Below are 22172 nucleotides of genomic sequence, written 5' to 3'. Positions count from 1 at the left end.
TCATGTTGTACATTAAGGTTTTCACTTTTACCATTTAAGCTTTGAATCTGTGAAAATCCATAAAAAATGAAAAAAGATTACATTTTAATCACTGAAACTGCGCAGATAATCACAGCAATACTGATCATGTTGCAACTTATAGCCGCTAGATTTCCCCACAATCCCTCCTTTGTACCTTACACACCCATCACACTGCAATGTGAAAGAGTGAGAAATCAGTGCAGTCACTATAATAGGAGCAGGCAGCGGTGCAGCAGCATCAGTGTATTTAACCAAGACATATCGTTACAGGAGTACTGGCTGAATCTAGTTGTTCTCCCACAGAGCACCCATTACTCCACACTGCAGGGGCAAAGCTAATACTGAGTCCTTCACACTGAGACAGGCTATCATCTGACAGGACTGCCCGGCCAGAATATCATCCAGTGAAATGTACTTTGAAAGATACAGTAGAGCAGCGGTACAAGATGTGACAACAGAGGCAGGGAGTAATAGGGCAGAGAAATATTAAAGTCCATATCTGAAAACTTAAGAAACATAATTTCACACTGAACTGTTTGGTTCACGGCTTAAGGGATAAGGCTGGGTTTAGAATTTGCATCAAGTTCCTAAATCTATGAATACATAGCTTAAAGTCAACGCTGAGCACAGATACCCCTGCTGAAAATATGAGTGCTTTAAAATGAGTAAGAGCTTTATGTGTTCTTTCATGAGTTGAGCTTTGGAGATTTTACTACATTATAACACTACTTTAAGTCACAGAGTAACACCAGGAGTGTGTGAGAGGGATTGACTGTAATAAATGAAGTGTTAGCAGAAAAAATATGTTAAAAGGTCGAATATCATGGCTCGTTTCTTGGGCTAATTGTAATGGGGTATGATGTGCATATTTGGCTTTTATGACAAACACAACACCTTGCGGTTTTAAAAAGAAGAAGAAGAAAAGGCCAGCTCAATTCACGGAGAGAAGTTTAGACTCCAGCTCGGGTCATAAATAGAGTACTTTGATAAATAAGGAAACCTGATTTTTTTTCTCCAGACTTTCACGATCCGTGGTGAACTCCAACAAGTTTAAGAAGAGGTGAGTGAAGATGAGGATGTTGAGCGCGTGAAAACGGCATTAGTATGATATAGAACGCTGGCCTTAAGAAAATAAGGAAAAGAAGGGGAAAAAGGATGAAGAAAAAAGTATCAATCGATAGGGTTAAATTATTCATCGTCATTAATTATCGATCGCTCTCCGCTGCCGGCTCGTCCGCCTCGCGCCAGAGTTGAAAGGAGGGAAAGCGCGCTTTATTAAAACCGGCTCGAGCCTCATTGTTTCATGTCCCGCGGCAAAGAAAAAGCTCGAGTTTGGCTCTGCCCGCGCCAGTAGAAAAATACACACGCGCGCGCGCGCACACACAGACACCGCTCCATCTCCCTCCTCTGCTTTCTCTCTCCCTCTCTCTCCTGACGCGCGGGAGGAGCTTTTGGGAGCCTCGCGCAGTGTTCACGGGGCGGCTGTGTCTCGCGTGGATCGATGAGGGATCAATGGCTCGCGCTGACTAATAGCCAGAGAGCGCCTTTGATCTCGCGGCTGAGAGATCAAAACCTGCGCGAGAGGGAAGAGAAATAGGAAAAGAAACTGCGCCGGCGAGCTGACCTTCACACACACATGCGCACGCACGCACACACACACACACCGATGCACGCAAAACCCACGTAGCGTCACTCGCGCGCGCAGCTTTTCGGAATTTGATATCCTATCCAGGATATCCTACCAGCGAACAAACTGAGAGATGCATTGCAAATCAAACTGCGGGCGAATATGCATCGGACACATTTGGAATAATAACCAATCTGTCTATAGGCTATTACTGAGAACCTTCACGCTCACTACACTACAAACACGTCCAACAAACGCACACACCACCCTGTTTCCCACTCAGAGTTGTTGCTCTTGACTATTTTTTCCTCAGACAAGGTGATGCAGTGAGACCAACAGATCCTTCTGTGGTTTCCAGCGATCGCACGAGTGTCCTATAGGCTTAAGTCCAGAGAAGAAACTGTCTGATCTCGCTCAGTGTTTATGTGTGATGGAGAGCGGAAGGCTTTAATTGAGTTGAGTATGTTCAGGACATGAACGCAGGTTGCTCAGATCTTCAGTTAATTTCCCAAAGAAAACCGTGTTGGGACTGAAGCAATACTAAGGCAGATCAGAAGCTGTGTGATCATTATAACTTACACAGTGTTTGAATGTGACTGCACTGTTTTCTGTGTGTTTGGGGTCATAGAGACCCTTTAGCAGCTCATAATGGTGTTTAATCACCTTCATGCTTAATGACACTTCCCCTCTAAATTAGTGATAACTGCTTTGGAACCAGTATGATTGAGAATTTAGATTTGAGGTAGAGACTCCAGCTCAAAGCCTGGTTATATGTTACTCTAAAATCCATCCAGCCATCCATCTCCTTCCCCTTATCTAATTCAGGGTTGCTGAAAGGGGGCTGGAGCCCATCCCAGCTGTCATAGGGCAAGAGACAAGGAACACCCGGGATGGGTTGCAGGGCTAACACGTAGAGAAAGACAACCATTCATGCTCACATTCACACCTACGGCCCCTTTGGAATCAGAAGTTCACCTAAACCAGTCCATGTTGTTGGACTTTTGGAGGAAGTCGGAGTACTTGGATAGAACCCACACATTCATGGGGAGAACATGCACACATCACACAAAAAGCCTCAGACTGGATTTGAACCCTTCCTGCTCCGAGGTACCGTGCCCTCTCTAAAACCCTACACAGGTAAATGTGGATTTCATTTATTTTCCCTTTTAGTTGCTGTTTTGTGCCAAACAGAAGGAGCATATACGCATAATCCACATAATAAACAAATCTTAAGACTTTTTTTCTGTAATAGAAATCCTTTAAATATTGGCTGAATTTTTTTCCAAGTGTTTGTGTGAAACACTTGGAGAAAAGTTCAGCAGTTTTGAGAAGGGTCAAAAGACAAAAAAACAAAACAACCCTGCTTCATTCTTTCATAAATTGCTCCTGTTAGTAATCATGAACCACAAATTAATTCCTTGCCAAATAGAATCTTATGTTCCACACTTTTAACTTGGGGAAGTCCACTTTTTTCTTCCTCTGTATCTCTCCTCCTCCTCCTCACGCTCTCCTACTCTATCTCTCTCTTTATCCCCCCCATTCACTCTCCCTCCCCTCTCTGGTCAGTGAGTTACTCTCTCTATCGCTCTCACTTCCCGAATTAACCACTCAAGAAGTCACCACCGACTCAATCAATAGCTCATACATAAACCCTGCTATAATCGCTCCCCCTGCCTGTCTGTCTGCCCCCCACCCCCCTCATTCCCCTCTCCTCCTTCACCACATTCACCATCATCCCCTCACAATCCCTTTCCTCCCCTTCCTTCATCTTTTTGTGTCTTCTTCCTGTCCTTGTCTGTGGATTTTAGATGCTCTTTTCTCATAATTATCAAACCTGTCATAAACATTAAGAGCAGCAATTCTGATATTTCTATTTAAAAATAACTCCTCACACCTTTCCTGCCTTTGCACCCTCATCAGGCAATTTGACATTGTGATAAAAAAAGAAGTCTTGTCATAGAAGTAATGTATCATATGGGCACTTGAGAAACATATTTCCAACCACAAGAGTATAAACCAGTTTTAAAAAGGTTATCACACGTTTTATTGCACTTGATGTCATTTGTTATGTACAACACCATGTCAGATTTTGTGCGTTTATGGATTCTAAAATGACGCAGTTTTGGTTCTATTTGGTTCGGCTACTTAATAAAATCTTAGTAAAATAATGCACCCAAATTGTATACCACCAGCACTGATTGAATAGTGTTCCTGGTCTTTAAACAGTTCAACAACTTTTAGTAAGACAGCAGTGACAAGCACCCAGCGTTGGACTTCAGAATAATGTCCTTGTTTGTTAATGAACTAAAAAGTCTGAAATTTTAATTACGTGAACAAGTGATGCACAAAATGAAGCGCAAATAGCCTTCATAACTCTGAGGACTTCCAGAGGCCTCAGCTAACACAAAGTCGCTCAAAACTTGGACCAGTAAACATGTCTCAAATCACTCCCTTGAAACCCAAATGCACAAAGAACCAGCTGAAAGCTAATACAGCCCAATATTACTATGTGCCTTGTACTGAATACATAATATGAAAGGTGACCTGATGCTTCATTGGGAGTGTTTTTTTTTTTTTTTTACTTCTATGTTCTCACAGGCTTCTATATTCCTTGTGGGACTTCATATTTGTGTAGCATCCCTCTAAAATTTATTACAGGAGCAGAGTAATTCTTTTAAGTGCAAGGGCACTATCGGCCTATGTTAGCGTGTCCAGCCTGAATGGGTCTAGTATTGCGTTATAGCAAAGACAAGGAGACATCAATATTGCATTATCTCATGTTTAACTGTGAGACACAGATAGTTGTTTTGGGGGCCTTAAAGATATTGTATTACCAAAGGAGATGCAGACGCACACACAACTACATGAGGAGGAAAAAAAGTGAGAGGGAGAGAGAGAGAATAACACACAGAGAATTTTAAAATTATAAGGCCTCTACACACCCTCTGCTCATACCCCTTCTATCTCTCTTTCTCTATCTTCCCTCGCTTCTTTTCTGCCTCTCTCTCCAAAGTCTTTGATTCGTCCGTACGGTTTGATCTGCAAGAGAGCGAGTTTTGTAAACACATTTTTCACGATCATATAGCCACGGGCAAGGGGAGCGTGAGGCGCGGAGGAAGAAGAAGGAGAGGGAGAGACTCAGAGAGAGAGTGAGAGAGGGAATGTGTGTGTGTGTGTGTGTGTGTGTGTGTGTGTGTGTGTGTGTGTGTGTGTGTGTGTGTGTGTATGTGAGTGAGAGAGAGAGAGAGAGAGAGAGAGAGAGAGAGAGAGAGAGAGATGGTGTGTGTGTGTCTGTGTGAGGGAGGGACGTTTAATGAGCGTGCAAGATGGAAAGATAGACTGACAGAAAATGCAAGGATGAAGCCTCAAATATGACTTACTGCACAGAGCAACAAAGACACACAGACACTCACATGCATACACATGCACACATGTGGAACCACACAACACACACACACAGACACCAGGGAGCCCAGGCTGATGGTTTTGGCACAAGTAAAGCATCACAGGGGTTGATGAAATGTGAAGCAACAAGGAGAAGAAGCAAGTTATTCAGTTTTCCTTATCATGCAGAGGGGGGTGACACTCCAACACTGCATTTCCCGATATGACACTTCCTGACTGGTGAACCCACGGAGTTATTGGAGAAACACACACACACGGGGAGGGGAGGGAAAGGGGGGAGAGAAAGTGATGCATCTCGTTTGGGATGATGAACACAGTAAACAGAGAGAAACGGCGTCTGAAAAACAGATTATGGGGAGAGCCAATAAAAGGTTGCGCACAGATGGTAAACACACTGTGGTGTAAAGCTGAACTAATAAAAGTGCGAGGCTCTGGTTCCCTACATTTTTTTTTCACTTGGTTGGAACGATTTCGTTTTTCATCTGGCAGCTGCTAATCCGGTTTGGTTCGATTGGCCCCGGTAATGGCGCTAACCCGTCGTCTCCATACCGACTCCTCTCCGCGGGACGCGACAGAGAGGAGGCGACGCCGGCTCGGAATGAGCATCAGAGAAGACACCGGTTATGGCACAAAAAAGGGAAAAGAGAACGGGTGCCATAGTTCACACAAAGTTTGTAGTAATTTAGACTTTGAGTTTCCAACTGCCCGAAATATTCGCCTTAAAGGGAGAAAGGCAAATGAACGATTGCTCAATTACTGAAGGCTAATTTCAACAAAGTTTGGCTGCTATTAAACGCACGTAGAGGCTCTTACACTTTTTTTCATTGAAGTTTGCATTTCGGACTAATGCATTAATTACATACGCAGGCCCCAAACGCTCAAAAATAGAAGCCCGATGCTAAAATAAGAATACCATTGCAATAGAGGCTCGGCGCACTGGATTGTTATAACCTTGTGATGAATTGGCTCCTTCGACTTTTGGCTAGGGTTAGATGCAGGCCATCACATTTAAAGTGCTTTTCCACTTCGAGGTTTGTTTGTTTTCCTAAAAGACGGGGAAACAGTCCTCAACAATTCTGCACAAATCCCTCGCGTCAGTCGTTAAAAAAATCATTTTCTTTTCATTTTTCCTTTCCTTGCATTCTTTCTTTTCTGTTTTTTTAAACTTAGCCTACTGCTTTTTTAGAAAGAAGAATCGCTGCAAGCAGTTAAGTCGGTTGTCAGAATCTGCGCGCTCGCGTGTGTGTGTGTGCATATAGTGCAGTGCGGTGTAGTGTAGCGTTTCCTCTTCCTCTCTCTTTCTTCTCTCAGTCTTTTCTGTCCGGGGAATTGTTCTCAACGTCCACAAACACATTGCAAATACCCGGCGGCCAAGCGGCATCGATTTCTAATTAGACGCCAGGATAATCGTTGGAGAGAGATGAAAAAAAGAAGAGAGTGATGGCGAGACCGAGTAAATAAATATATAAACGAATTAGAGCCCAGATTAATTGAATGAATATGAGCATTAAAAAGAAACAAAGGTGATCTTGGCGGATGAAACCTTGCGTGGATTGAACGGGAAATAAGGATTACATACACAGAGGAGAACAGGCTGAAACATATTCGAGGGGGAGAGGATGGGTGGGGCTTTCTTTTGAAAATTAGGGCACACTTTTGCCCAAAAAGTAGTTTGTAATTACTGATCCACGCAGCAACATTTCAGGCACATTCGCACGGCTGATCGATTCATTCAAAATGTTCTGTTCCCGCATGTGAGATGTCATTGCGGAGAGCTCGGCGGGTCTCACACGAAATCTTGGATGGAGCCTGCGAGGAATTAATGGGAAATACTTTAATAATAATGCACAAAAAAAAAAACGTAAATGATTAAATGATCATATTGAAGTCATATTTATTCACATTCGCTGGTGTGCACATACATGATATCTGTGCTAGAAACTGTGACAGCAATCAACCTTGAACTAAAGCCACAGCTGGATTATCCAACTTCTCTCCTCTCCAGTCAAATTTCCACCGCCCCCCCCCCCCCCCCCCGCCCCCCCTCTTTCCCCCCTTGCCCCCCACCTCCCTCTTTCTGTCTCCTGACAGAGTGTGACAGGGGGTTAGCCGGGGAGCTCAGGTAGCTCGTTTACTTTAATTAACGTTTCATCATCCTCGGAGCGGGACCGCGCACCGTATATACTCTTTCATGCTGCTCCGTCTCTCATCCCTGTTCTCCTTCCATTCATCACCGGCCCTCCCTCCTGCTCTCTCCTCCCCACCGTAGGCCTCACCTCTCATCTTTTCTTCAACAACTCGCCAAATCGCCCCCTGCTCTCTGTCTCGTGTCCACTCGAGCATATACAGGATAATAATTCAAACACTTTCCTTCCTTCCCTCCTCCTCCTTCTCCTTTTCCAACTTTGTTCTTCCCACCCCCTTTTTTCTCGCTCTCCTATCTCCTTTTCTCTCTCTCTCTCTCTTTTACAATAATGATGCCATTAACTGCATAACTCCAGGCGGTTTTGATCAACTGATGCAGAGGAGGAGAAGTAGCTCATTGTGCGCTGGCCATCATTTGGTGGATGCTATTGTGCAATTCAGCTCCTAAACAAAGACAAAGTAACTGTAAAACGCCAGACGATCAACAGATTACATATATATATATATATATATATATATATATATATATATATATATATATATATATATATTCCGACCATCTTATAACCATGTCAGCAGTGTGCGCCTATGGGTCTTTCAACATGGAGACATTGTGGGGCTGATAAGAAGGAGGAGGAAGACAGTTATTGAGCAGTATTGATCACCTCTGATTATTTAATACAAAATAACTCCCCAGTCGATGATCACCATCAGGCAGGCAATAGATAAAATCAAAGGGCTCTTTGTCAATAGGTTAAATGATCCATTGGAGATATAAGCAAATAAGCAAACCTTCAGATATTAATGACCTTTCAGTGTAGCCTTTAAGTCAAAATAACTAGTTCATTATAAAATTAAGATGTTTTGACATAACATTTTTTGTCTGCTCTGTGAAATCCAAAACAAACAGCTCCTGCCATTTCATTCTTTCAACTTTTAAGCATGTTTTGTTTACAGTTCATGTTAACCTAATAATATTGTATAGTAAAAGGTTTTTTTTGTAATTTAAATTCAAGAGCTATAATTTATAAACCAACAACAATGAGAAACTACCTGTTACTGTTTATACCACATTGAAGGATTAGCCCCATATACCTATCTCTAATTCTCTGGCTATATGTGACTGAAAGGCTTTACTCTTGTCTTTTGGGTGGGTGAAGGGGAAGAAGGCCTCTGGAGAAAAAATAAGTAAAAGTCTAACATCTTTAACATAAAAATCTATTTCTCTCTCTCTCTCTTAGTTCAATTGTAATTTCTCACCTCACTTTCTTGAACTGAATACTTTCTCGGATAAATTAGCGATTAGTAAACAATCAGATGCAGCGACAGCTTTAAATTGTGCAGTCGATGTCTGTTTGAAAAAGTGTTTTGGTTTGCTCCTGATGTAAAAGAGGATTGGTGATTTAGCTCAATCACATGTCTGAAATTCTACTGATGACCAATGACAAAATAATTTCTAAGAAATGGCAAATAAAGACATACTGTGATGTTTTTTCATTGTTTTCATTGGTTGAGCTGTTGATTCTGAACTGGGCTCATCATAGTTCACCATACATTTAGAGTTATGCAAATTACACTAATGAGTAGTAATTAGAAAAATCTTGCAATTAACAATTAGCAACCGTGGCTATTAGTATTCAGTGTATAAACTGCATTGCCCTACTCTGCATCATCAGTATCACCGAGAGGATCTCACAATCTTACAGTAAAATCAGCAGCAGAAATTTGGGGTGTAGTCAAATCACATAAAAAATGTCTTCCATATGTTCTTAATGAAAAAAGGAATGATAAAAATGAATCAATAAAAGCAGCTGTAAAAAGGTTTCACAAAACAATAGAAGTGAATCCCCTCGGAGTCAGCTTACAGCCGGGGTTTGATGTGCTGGTGGAAATGGCAGGTGTTATATAAAGCAAAAATAAAATAAGAGAAAAAAGTAGAGTAAATGCAGTTACACTCATATGCTTCGGTGTGATCTGGGCGTGACTTGCACACGGGCTGGGACTCAGCATGGAGTGCTGTGATAGTTTAAACAGTTTAAAACACTTACAGTGGTAACCGGATTTGTAGCCTTGTGGGGTTAAGAACTTGATGAAATCCACTGTGTCCGCTGGGACTCCAGAGGTGTGTGCTCACATACAAATTGCCATTGATAAAGAGAAGAGGTGAAGCTCCATCACATCTTAAACCCTATCACCCTTACACTTGTTCACATAGAATAAAACTCTAGTACCCAGAATGTAGGGGGCACCATCTCCAACCCCAAGGGAGGTGGGACTGTCAATGCTGCATACAAAGCTTGGCTTTGCCTTTCTTTCGATTGGACCCACCGGAGCACCAAGTTGTAGATAGCTTTGACTTAGAAGTGTGCCAAGTTTGGACTGTATGCACATTTTTGTGTGCAGTGCAGTGTTAAGCTTCTACCTACTCCTGTTTTAAGATCCATTCATATCATATTTACATATCATACATGAAGTGAAAGGATTTTCAGGGATGGTACTTCCACTTTCCTTTGTTTTTATCGGACTTTGCCTTTGTGTTTATTTCCTTGATATGAAAGCATCCAGCTGTATATACTACATGCAGAATAAACAAACTAAAAAATAAATGAATAAAATGAACTTGAATAACAGCTACCAATACCAAGCATAAGTCAAGTTGATAAAGTGTCTGACATTCTTGCATCTAAAATGATATCTATGTGTAAGCTGAGGAAAGCGGCACTAAAAACGCAAAACTACACTTAAAATCATTTAAACTGATAAAGCACTAACAGGTTAAATTAAAAAAAAATCTGTACCAATATTGATTATTGATTGATTGACTGATTGATTAGCCATCTGTGATGCCTATACTGGCAAAAACAAACATAAATATGGGCGAGACTAAAGCAGATAAAATCGGTGTTTGACTTCATGGATAATGGATCAGTCTTACAGACCACAACCCTGACTGCAGCAGGGTTCACCTCACCATGTCTAACTTGAATCTAGACTTGACCGTTATATAAAACAAACATTGGGTTTGGAGATCTATCTAGGTGCTTCTAAGCATAATCTCAGGAGAATCCATAATTTCACACTGTAGTGCAGAAGTTAGCAATGCCGCAAGCTGAACAGAGATCTGGGAGACTTAGCAATCATATCGCTTTATGGATTTTTTCCCACTATAGCAGGATGAGGTAGGTGAAAAGCACAACACATTATGTTTTTGTACAATGACAATGAGTCCATATACTCTCATAATTAAATCTAGAGAGTCCAGGTGAAGTCCAAGATGCTGACCACATAAGCTGGATGTTCCTTGTCTTGCATGTCATTGTGTCTATTCTTTTTCTTTCTCCACTGGTAGGTAGAGGCATGTGGTCCTATTTGTGTAGTGTAGCAGCTAAATGAAAATACTGGAGAAAAATTGGCATTAATGTGGTTTAAATAGCCAAGCAGTTCAATTGGGAAAAACATAATAAACTATAAGTTTCACCAAACTTAAAAGTCAGACAACTAATTTATAAATCAGACTGAATTGACTTTCTTGGCTGGTCAGCCATCATATTCGCTTAAGAAATAAAAATATTACTTTCTAATGAACTGCTTTAGAAAATGCTATGAGGATAAAGCAAAACTTTTATAGCCAAGTAAAAGTGTTGAACAACAGAATCATGGAAACTCAATACCGTGTTTTGAACAGTAGATTGTGTTATAGCTTTGCTTCCAGGCTGGGTTATAAAACATATTCAGCCCTCAGATGAAGACGTAAACTTTGATTTGATAATTGCAGATTGTAAATGAATGGAAAGCACGCTGTAATAATATATTGTTGGATTTTGTTCATTTTTCTTTACTGCAAATATCTTCTTTCGCATCTGGTCCCACACGTGCTACCGCTCACAGTCTCTGCTCTGACTCGTTCTGCTGTCTCTGTCCCGTCGCTGATGTCTCGTCCCACTACAGAGACATCTTAGACCGCTGTATTTCTATTGAAACTACAATATATCCACAGACATGCACACAAAAATTCAATTTCTCCATCTTTCTATCTGTTCCCCTTCCACTTTCTCCGACACACAGAAAACAAAATGTACGCACACAAACACACACATTCGGTGCCCGTCTGCTACGGCCCCCGTTGGCTCTCTCGCCTGTGTGTGCGTGTCAAATCGAATCTCCACCTCGGTGCGTAGTACACCTGCTGTGCTGGCGTATAATGCGCTGCATACAGTGAGTGCACGATGACGGATTACTGAATTAGACCAATAATGACAAGTGACACTTCTGTTACCGCTCCCTGAGCCACTGCAGAGAGCAGGAGAGAGGTGTAAATAAAGAACAGACACAGCGACAGAGAGAGAGAGAGAGAGAGAGAAAGGGGAAGGAAAAAGAAACCATAGCACCGAGGCAGAGGAAGTCATGGGGATAGATTGGAAATTTGGGGCTTATTTTTAAAAAATAAATAAGTTCTGTTTCATTCCATTTCAACTTCTGTGTCCTCTATGTTCCCCCTCCCCTCCTCACTTTTTCTGTGGCGACACAGGTAGGTAGAAATAGAACTGAATGTTTTTCTCATCGCCAAGTCCCACCAGGACTTTGGTGAAGTCAAAAATGAGGGCAACATTGTAGTACTCTCACTTACATGGCAAGACAGAAACAGTTCGGAGAAGTTTTAATGTATTTTCATAATAAATATACATGAAATGTAGAGCAGGGTAATTTGTGAGTGTCCACTAGTTGTGCACTGGGGTAGTGTATCTGCAGGATGCCTGGCCCCCCCATGGATCCAGGTCTCCACAGACCTGTGTGCAGGATACTAAACCATGCCAAATGAGGAAGAGGAGGTGTAACCCAACGTGGGATCACATGAATAAATCAGCCTACCACCCGGTGGTTCTGTACTTGGAGAAACACAAATTAGAAAAGTGGATTTACAGAAAGATGTACACAACCCGATGAATTCATTTATCCCCGCACTTATGCAAAAGAGAAGCCGTCTTAACAGGTAAGACGGCTTCTGTTTGAGAGAGGGAACCAGCCGTGTGTGTCTCTATGTTCTTAATCTGGAGATAGACTTTAAAATATGAACCCCAATGAGAGTATTTGTGTTGGTGCTCTGTTGATGTAAATTTAACCGCAAGCCTCATCATCCTGCCTCTATCGCCTCATAATGGAGAATGACTGAAGAATAAAACCTCAATAAGTCCTCAAGTTGTTGCACCACAGTCGTGTTTGGCTTGCAAGCTCAAAAGGTGCAGGTGACTTCTACGGCTTATATCTCTTGTATGTGCTCTCACTTCCCAGAAAGAACAGGAAGGTGGACAAACAGTGCTGGAGATGGAGTGAGCACTTAACTGGGACGAACACACACTCGTAGTAAGAAATGGGGAGACAGTGGAAGCACAATTGGAAAAAGAAAGTCAGGGAGCAATAGGGAGAGCACAGAGGAAGGAAGACAGAAAGAAATATTGACAAAGCCTAGATATACACATAAGTCACCCGACACGACCCGCCTGCTCCCTGTATTTTATAGAGCCGCTCTGCGCTGGCGGAACAGCATGACAGGCCAGTTCCTTCAGCGGAAAATATGGTCCCTCTATACCCTCCCGCCTCTCGCTCCGCTATCACTCCTGTTTTCTGTCTATCCCACCTGATATCATTCTGTCACCTCTGCGCCGGGCTCTTTTTTCCATCATCCCCCTATTTCTTTGCTCCCCGTTCTTGCCTTTTTATTGGTGCTCTACATTCCACCCGTCATGTTTCACTCCTCCATTTCTATCCATCTTCCTGTCGCTCTCTTAATCTCCTCTCATTTGCTCTCCTCTGCCCTCATCCCTCCCGTTTCTCTTCCTGCTCTCCTGAAGCCACTTTCGCGTGCAGTCCCATTTCCACCTACTCTCCCCGTTTCCCTCATTCTTCCTGATTCATTTCCTATCTGCTATCCGTTCCATTCATCCCTCTCTCCTCTATTTGTGCCACATACATTGCCATTCCTCTCCACCCTCTGGCTCAGCTGTCTCCATCTTATACCTTTCTAACTGTATTTCCTCTGACCTCCCAGGTTTTCCTCCAAGGTTTTAAGTTCATTCGTCTCTCTTCCACCACCCTAACCTTTATCCATCCATTTTTTCAAACTCCATACTTTATCTCACCCTTTTCAGTTTTCCATTTCTTCCCACAGCTTCTTTTTTCTTCCTTATGGAAATCTTTTCTTTTCCTAGCCTTCCTTTTCACATATTCCTGCTATTTTGTTTTTTGATGCTGCTGTCCTGAGGTTCCTTCTCTCCCTCCTCTTTTCTTTTTCTTTCTTTCGCCTCTCTACCTCTGCATTCCAGCCGGCCCTCCCTCTCTCATCCGCAGCCTGAGCACAGAGCCCCATGTGTCGGAATCAATTAGGGCTGAGAGCCGTCGCGGCCGTTCTTTCACGGAGGTAAATATTAAACTGCACCAAGCACCGAGGAGGAAGAGAAGGAGAGAGAGGAGGGGAGAGAGGGAGCCCTCCGTCCCTAATCCACCGCATCGATCAGGCGGGGATGAGGGTAATATATTATTTTGACAAGATACGATCCTCCGACGCGCACCGCTATCCCTGGCGATCGATTTCTTTTTTCTCTCCTTTTTTCTTTCCTTTTCTCCCCCTCAGTGAGTGGGACGAGTTTGTGTGTTACTGTGTGTGCGTACGCCTGACACAGGGTGCGCGTGTGCATTTGCGTGTTGTTTTGCCGGGCATCTTGGCGTGTGTATGTGCACTGGAGTGTGGATGGGTGACAATAGGAACAGCATTAGGAAATGTGGAGAAGAGATGAGGATGGTGCTGCTAGTAGGTCTGTGCTTTTACAAACAAGCTCCTGTCTAAACAGCTAAATCACACGCTCAAGATGGATCATTGAAAGAATCTCGGAATCGCATTTTGTGTTTATTTTCTGGGGAATATGCACAGAGCGGCATATGAGGCAGGATGTCAAGATTCCAGTTAGTAAGAGACTTAGCAGCAGAGCTGACCTATTGTAAAGTTAAGTGTCCTCCCCCGCACTGTCCCCTCTGCTCCTCTGCCTCCCCTCTATATCACTTTGCAAACTGTGTCTAAATGCTAAATTCCTAGATCAATTTTTTTATTCAACCTCTCCCCCCATCATCACCCTCACTCTGGCCCCTGCCTCTGTCCTTCTGCAACAGCTTCAAGTCCCGCTGTCCTCCAGTGATGGAGGGTGTCCTACCAGTCTCGTGCACATCTACCAACTTATTTAACTGAGCATTTGTGTGTAACCGTGCAGCAGATCACCGATTTGTACACCACACCTTAAAAGCATTGGTAGGCTTTGTAGCCTAACCAATGCCAATAGTTATATATTTAAGGTATTCTATGCAGAATATTACAATTTTTAAACTAGTGGCATATTAATAAAATAAAAATACTAATGCACGGACTTGTTCGAGTCCATATGAGTGCATTTTTTTTACACTGATAGACAAAACTCTCTGTCTTTCAAGGTTCAGCAGCCCCGTGACTGCGTCAACACTTAGCACAGTTACTTAACCAAATTCTATACATGTTCAAAAAACATGCTTGTTTTTTATGTGGATCACACATTTCAGTTCCAATCTGTCCTTTTGAGTGTTATAGTGATACAAATGCACACAAGTCATGCACACACCACCCTGCCCAACAAGTTTCCTCTCTTAGAAAGCTCCATCCGAACAAGCACGGCAGCACCTGCTGGGTTCTCCTCCAGCTCATTCCGTGGTCTCTTACTCCTCGTCTCCCACTTTCTCTGTTTCTACCTGCCGCGACTTAGTTTTCCTCTTTCTTTCTGTCCGCTCTTGCTTTTATTGTGCCATTTTCTGCCACTTTGGTCCAAGAAAGGGGGGCCGTAATGCAATCTCTCCCCCTCTCTGTCCCCTGCTGTGAGGGAGAGTAGCTTGGCCTGTGTGCTGGGCCAGGGAGAGGGGGGAGGGATGGGGTCAAGGTGAGCTCTAATACACTATTGATCCGCCCCAATTGAAAACCTGATGGAAATTTTAGTCCCCCCCCCACTCCCCTCCTTTCCTCCTCATCCTTCCCAGCACCCCCCCCCCCCCACCACCACCACCTCTGTTTTTCTCCCCTCTCCTTTCTTCCTTCTACTCCCCCTCTCCCTTCCTATCTCCCACTCGTCTCTTCCCTTATGTCTTTTTTCCTTTCCTGTGTGTATCCTCCCTGGTGTCTAGAGCCTTCCTCTTTTTCAGTGTCTATCCCCGTTCCCTCCAATCTGTTTTCTTTCCCAGCTGAATGTCTCTTTCAACCACTGACCACTTTCTCTCCCTTGCTATCTATCTCTGTGCTGGGCAACACTCTGCCTCCATGTCTTTTTAAACCATGCCTCTAATCATTTCCTCTCTTCTTTTCTTCACTTTTAGGTCTCACCATTTCCCCCTTTTCAAGTCTTTTGCCTCTCTTCCCTTAAATCCCTTGCTACCCCACCCCTCCCCGCTGATTCCATCTCTTACACTCTTTTTTCCTCTCATCCCCCTCTCTGAGTGTGCATCAGATGGTCCATTTCTCTCTAACCCAGTGCATATTGATCCCTATGGCAGTAGCACGCAGGGTGAGGGCTGTGAGGACCACTGCTACAGTGTATTAAATGCCACAAACGCTTTGGACGTGGGGCCTGAGACACGCCTCCCCGGCAGGGCCCTGTCAATAGCTGCTGTCTCCTGTCAACAGCAGCCAAATGGCCTCTCAATCTGTGACTTGCGATGGTCTACAGATTGGTCCACAGAAACTGCAATAGATGCGCCACAGAAATATAGAGAGAATCTTAATAGGAGAAAAGCCAGGACAAAACAGAAAATGAAATAAAGAGATGTGTATAAGTGCATTTTCCCAGTAATGGCCGAGTTCTTTTGAAAAACGTGCATTTGTGACTGATGTAAGTCAATGAAATCATGTAAAACCATTTCCATTCAGATACCTAAAATGTTACAAACAAAATCTATAACCTCACTTTCAATTTGCTACATTCTTTGCCTTAAAAGACTTCATAATAACATGCTGCTGTCCTGCAGTTATGTGGAACAGCAATTATGTACGTAGTTGAGTGTGCTATATACTATTGAAGCACATCAAACAAAAGAGGCACAAACACTGGAAAAGCCTGAACAATAGAGATGGCAGCAACAGAAGTAAACCTTTTACAGCTACCTATTACTTTCCCACTTAACAAGACAGACCACAACCTCTCCCTCTGTCTGACTCTATGCAGAGTTGGCTGCTATCACCGCACTGTTTGAGTGGGAGATAAACGGAGTGAGGGTGTGTATGTGCGCCTTTGATTTATGTACTGTTGTGTACGTGTCAGACGGCCAAGCTATCAGGACCACCATCTCCCAATAGACATAGAAACACTACAGCAAGTGGAGGGACCCCTCTGCTGACCCCGAGACCCCTGATACATATCTGGAACAACAGAGCACACCGAGTGGGGATTGGAGGGGTTTGTTGCAGTAGGAGGAAGAGGAAGAGGAGGAGGAGGGAAACTCTTCATTGCTCCCGTGCTTTTCATTTTCATTCAGAGGAGAGTCATCCACTTTGTCTTTCACTCTCCTTCTCTCTAACACTGTCTCTTTCTCCTCTTTGCCCTTCGCTGTCTAATGTTGACTGGAGGGAAGCAGCCGCTGCACTTTCACCTGAAATTCAACTTCACGTCTCCTGTCCACTCTCACAAAACAAATCTCACAGATAACTGAGCTATAACACGCAGACTTTAGATGTTAGTTTCTGTTAACAGAGTGTGGAGGTACCCTTCTATGATCCCAATGTCACGGAAAATCCATGGTTTGATCAAAAGGGAATGTGTGTTAGTCAACGAATGCGAGAATACACGAAAAGCCACGACCAAACTTCTGGAGTGCCTTTTGAAAAATTTATTTCACCTCGCTCCCTAACCTGTGACTTTTAGCAAGTTTTAGATTTGTCCAATTTTACATGACAGTCAAATAAACAGATTAGAGTATTCTGCCAGTGTTCCTGTTAGTTTTTCAGTACATTGCTTGTAATTTGTCCACTAACTGACATCCAGAGTTCAGGCACCTGTTCTATTTTCCCACTTTTCTCTTTCAATCACTCCTTCCTTGTCTCCCTCCCTGTCTCCTCTTTTCTTCCCCCCTTCTCTTCACCCTCTCCATCTATTTCTTTCTCTCTAGGAAGGAATCAGTCTCACCTTAATTGCTCTTAAATCGGATTAATGACTGACCGGGGACAACTTGACTTAATCTCTCTTCTAGTAAATCTCTTCCTCTCCCCTCTTCTCGTACATCACTCTTATACATTTTATCCTTTCTTGCCCCCCCCCCCCCTTTGCTCTCTTTATCTCTTGTCCTCTCCTTTTTTTCGCCTTCAGCGCTTTCTCCTCACTCGCTCCTTCTCTTCTCTCGCTCTCCTCAGCATCGCTCACCTCTTTCACTTTGTCACGTCCTCCTCTTCCCCTTTTCCTGTCCTTCCTTCTTCTTCTCTCTCCATCGTGCTCCCCGAGAGTCAATCATTCTTTCATCTTTTTTGGACGAACTCTGTCATACATGAGCTCTACTCATCGTCCGGGTCCCTTTATCATTCCTCTCTCCTTCTTTTCGCATTTTTTAGACAAGTTTCTATCAGCCTTTAACTTCATCATCCCGAGATTTGCCAAAACCTCTTTGACTTGACTGTCACTCTCTCGCTCGATCCTATACTTTGTGTGTGCATGTGTGTGTCTTAGTCTCACTACAAGGTTGGCTGGTCGTGCAGCGTTGTGTATGTGTTAGTCCACATCGATGTGGTTCTGTCATTGCCTCCTAAGTGCTTTGGCAATACTACGGATCTGCTGTCATGCCAGTTCAACTAATCTCAATTGAATTACATTGAACTTGTATTGAGATGGAGATAAAGGACATGAGGGTCTGTCTGTGTGATTGCTCAAAGAGCTCCAGTTCTCTTGCACCCATGTGAAAAAAAGATAAAACACACACGGCAAGGAAATTCCATTCATGCCCTCAGATTCAAGCCATCACTTTTGGTGACAGTAATGCTATTTGGATTCTTTAACTAAATGTGATGTATGCCAATATAAAAACAGGAAATAACAAGGTCCTAGCAGTTCAGTATAGAAAACAAGTGACGACATGTCCTACTGAGGTGATGTTTGTTAAGGGTATAAGGACAGAGAAATTGTTCCCTCTTCCAAAACCCCTGCAGTTTAAAAAAAACTGAAGGAAAAAAGAGGCCAGCCTTGTGGACAAAAGCTCATTTTCCTCTTGGTTGCACACTGCTGCAGGCGGGCTAACATGCCACAGGAGAATTCAACCACTCATACACCTTTGTTTTCCTCAGGTTTTTCTCAACTTTACACACAGAAGCAGAGCCATAACCGAGAGTGAACCAGGATTTCTTTGTCAGACCAGAAGGCATGTGTTCGGCCTGTCCAGCCTGAGGCAATGTTCTGTGATCTGAGAGCCACAAAGTTGCACATGTCCTTTGATTGTGACAGACAAAAGTATAATCTGTCATTTCCAAAAGCAGGCACATTTTTCACCTTCCAGTTGTTGCACTGAGTCACTTCCGAATCTCTTTCTTTCTTCAATTTCTATCTCTACTTGTCAACTCTTCCAAAGTCCACTGCCCTCCACTACCAACCCTGGCGTTCAACCTCTCTGCATGCCCATCTGCTTCAGAGCGCTCCCGTCCTTGTCCTTTCTCTTTCTCGCTCTCTCTCTTTCACTGAGCACTCAGGATTAAGCATTTATCTCGGTGGTCCTCCTTTCGGCCCTAAACACCCGTGAGGATGATAAGAGTCACTGGGATTTGTCAAATTGTGCGCCATTGATTAACTGACCTTTCACGCCTGCAAGTCTCTCAGCCACTCCACTAACTGTCGACAGGCTAGATAGAGAGATAGATGGATACATCTGGCTGTTATTATTGTGTACAAGTTTGTAGTTACCAGGTGTGGCAGGGAAAGACGACAGGAGGGGGTTGGGGGGCGGAGAAAGAGGGAGTGTTTGCAGATGATGGAAAAGATATGGAGAAGTCCTTCAGTTCCCCTATAAGGCTACGAGAGTAAGAGGTAGAATTTTCTCTTCCAGCAGACACTAATGAATATTGAATCATAAATACTAAAATACAAATTTTAAGAGTGTAATATCAAACGGGAAGAATTAGACGGGTGCAGAAGAAACGAAGGAAGCATTCATTACCTTGATGGAGAGCAATCTTGCACATGGCCAAGGGTTACTGGATAGTAGACTGGACACCTTTGATTATTTGTAGATAGTTCTGTGCCACTTTGTCACTGACACATTTTCAAAATCCAAAAAGAGGTGTTTGGATTTATTTATTTATTTTTTAATTGCAGTGTTTTTTAAAATAGAAAAACAGGACAATCTTGAAATTTTGAAAAGCATTTCCACACATTAAAAAAATTATTTTCTTTTCATAATTTTTAGAAGTTGTTCTTCTGTGAATCTTTAAGAAATAGGTGAGTCTGAAAGATTTCATAGAGTGCAGAAAGCTGTCTTATAAAGTTTAAATTACCACTTTGAATGGTTACGTTGGTTTAACGTTGCATCTCTACACGGACTCTCTTTGTAAAATACAGTTCCGTTTTCTTTTCTTTTTTTTTAAATCAGCAACAAATGACTCCACCCACTGGAAAGCATCTTGACTTAAGTGACCTCAGATTACCTTAAAAACATTTTAAACTATTTTAATTATTATAGAAAAAGGTTCGACTGTAATTAGAAAATGCAACCGCAGAAGAGAAGCAATGGAAGAAAATAAACACTAAAGACACACGGTTAAAAAAAATTAGAAAGAAATAAAAAAGGAGGGGGGGGGGGGGGGGGGGTTGAGTTCACCCACCTGGACCTCCGCGTCGCTCCGCCTCAGAGATGCACCTGAGGCCGAAGCCCGATCACGGTCTCACGGACTGGACTTGAAGTTTCTTCGCTGCTTCGCTTGATCCGACCGGAAAGGAGGAAACAAGGAGGAAAGTGTCGCTGTCGCACGAAGGCGTCACTGAAAAAAAAATTATATATATATATTAGTACGACTGGAAGATCCTCCGTTAAAAGGACAAGTACGTACGCGGGGTTGCCCTCAATTCAAATAATTAATGAAAATAAATGAAGTAACAGGAAACAGGGGAGGTGGCGCTTTGGCCCAGCTGACTGGAGTCGATCCTTTGGCTTGTGTTCTGATGTTTTCCCGCAGGACCACTGCTGCTTCATAGACCACAGATCAATCACCTTATTTACTCCTTACTGTCATACAGTAACCGTGACAGCAAGAGAGAGGAAGAGCCAGTTAGAGCTTATAATACTCACATAATGACTTCGTGCGTATTTGCCACCCATTTGTGGATGACCTTATCGCACTAGACAGCATTTCCTCGAGTTTTTCTCTCTGCAGTATTCCTATAAAATCCTTATAAATGAGGTATATTCTTTCCTATATTTATATTAAAGCTTCCTGAAATGTATATGAGGCTATAACGCATTTTACGCACAGGATGTACCCGGGATTATCGGCACATACAGGGCCTGAATGCAGTTCGGCGAGAGGCTTTGCTGTCTTGTTATCGATATATGAGATGCTTGCTGGAAAGAATATTGACCGCACTAACTAGCCGCACTTTGATCATACGAAATTGCTTTCCAGATGACAACACATTAAGGATGAGAGCATTTTTTAAAAATCAAACCCGCTTCTCGCACCTGTCAGAAGTTTCTCCTCTAGACGAGATGGAGATGAGGAGAGGTGCGAGACCCCATAGGTGGATTGTCTTGATGAATAAAATGAAGTCAATAGTCTATTTCAGAAACGAGTAAAGGAAAAAGGCGAAAAACAAAGGAGAAAATGAGGAAGCGAGGGCGCATCCAATATCCAAATTCCTTATCAAATAATTATGATCATAAGCCTGAAAAGTAAGTTTGATTTGATGTAACTGACATTAAAAAGCTGGGACGGCTTAAAAAAAACTAACGTAATAATAATAAAATATAATAATAACAAAGCGAGAAACGAATAAAAACACGGACATAAAAGGAAGAAACGATATTTATATTTACCTTTTAGAAGTGACGGCAGGTAAAATACAAATGAATTGCAGAAAAAAGAGCAAGAGTAAATGTATTTTTTTCTGTAGACATAAAAGAAAAACTAAAATATGAATCCGAGCAAATTAAATTAATAAACAATTGTCCTAACAACGAAGTAAGATAATCGGAAAGAGAAATTTGAAGTTTTAGGCATTTAGGCAAGGCATGTTATTTGATGTAATAATAATAATAATAATAATAATAATAATAATAATAATAATAATAATCGAAAATGTCCATTATTTTAAAACGAAAATACACTAGTTATTATTATTATTATTATTATTATTATTATTATTATTATTAGGCAGGAAGGAACGGAGACATATTCTTAATTACTGTGTGAACCGTGTGTTTAAATAAACATTTGCGTTAAAGTGCTGGTATTATAATAAATTGGACACGTTAACAAGTTCAAGCCGTGCAGAGGTGAACGATTAAGGAGGGGAGGGTGAGTGACGTGGAGAGAAATTTCCCCGAATGGCATTTAATGTCGGAAACATTTCCAACATTATTATGTTATTGTATTGACAGCAGTGAGACGGATGAGGCGACTGGCAAGGAGCGGCGCAAAAAGCAGGAATATTATCCAATTACCGAGAAGAGGTTCAACACGTTGGTCTGAAAGTTCACACACAGGAAACACAGAGAGGGGAAAACTGACGGAGGCCACGAGGGTGACGAAAAATAAATACAAAAACAAAATTAATTATAAGAACAAGACATTATTATTATTATTATTATTATTATTATTATTATTATTATTATTATTATTATTATTATTAACATTATTACGCACAATCTGGGCATATTTAAGTAATTTCTGGTTATTATAAAATAGAAAACTCTAAAGTTTCCTCAAATGTAAAAAATGTTTTTC

At 42.3% G+C, this 22172-nt stretch overlaps 1 protein-coding gene across 2 annotated transcripts in view; it reads right to left on the bottom strand.

Moving 5' to 3' along the window:
* The window catches only part of erfl1 (Ets2 repressor factor like 1), a 48165-nt gene that overhangs the window by 14082 nt on the left and 11911 nt on the right, over positions 1–22172 (bottom strand). For both annotated transcript variants that reach the window (XM_076890103.1, XM_004550908.3), the window contains exon 2: positions 20055–20210. The gene's annotated coding sequence lies outside the window, so the exon portion shown is untranslated. The remainder of the gene's footprint in view (positions 1–20054; positions 20211–22172) is intronic.

The sequence above is a fragment of the Maylandia zebra genome, linkage group LG11, assembly GCF_041146795.1.
Source record: "Maylandia zebra isolate NMK-2024a linkage group LG11, Mzebra_GT3a, whole genome shotgun sequence".
Taxonomy (NCBI): domain Eukaryota; kingdom Metazoa; phylum Chordata; class Actinopteri; order Cichliformes; family Cichlidae; genus Maylandia; species Maylandia zebra.
This window is presented reverse-complemented; position numbering and strand designations above follow the sequence as displayed.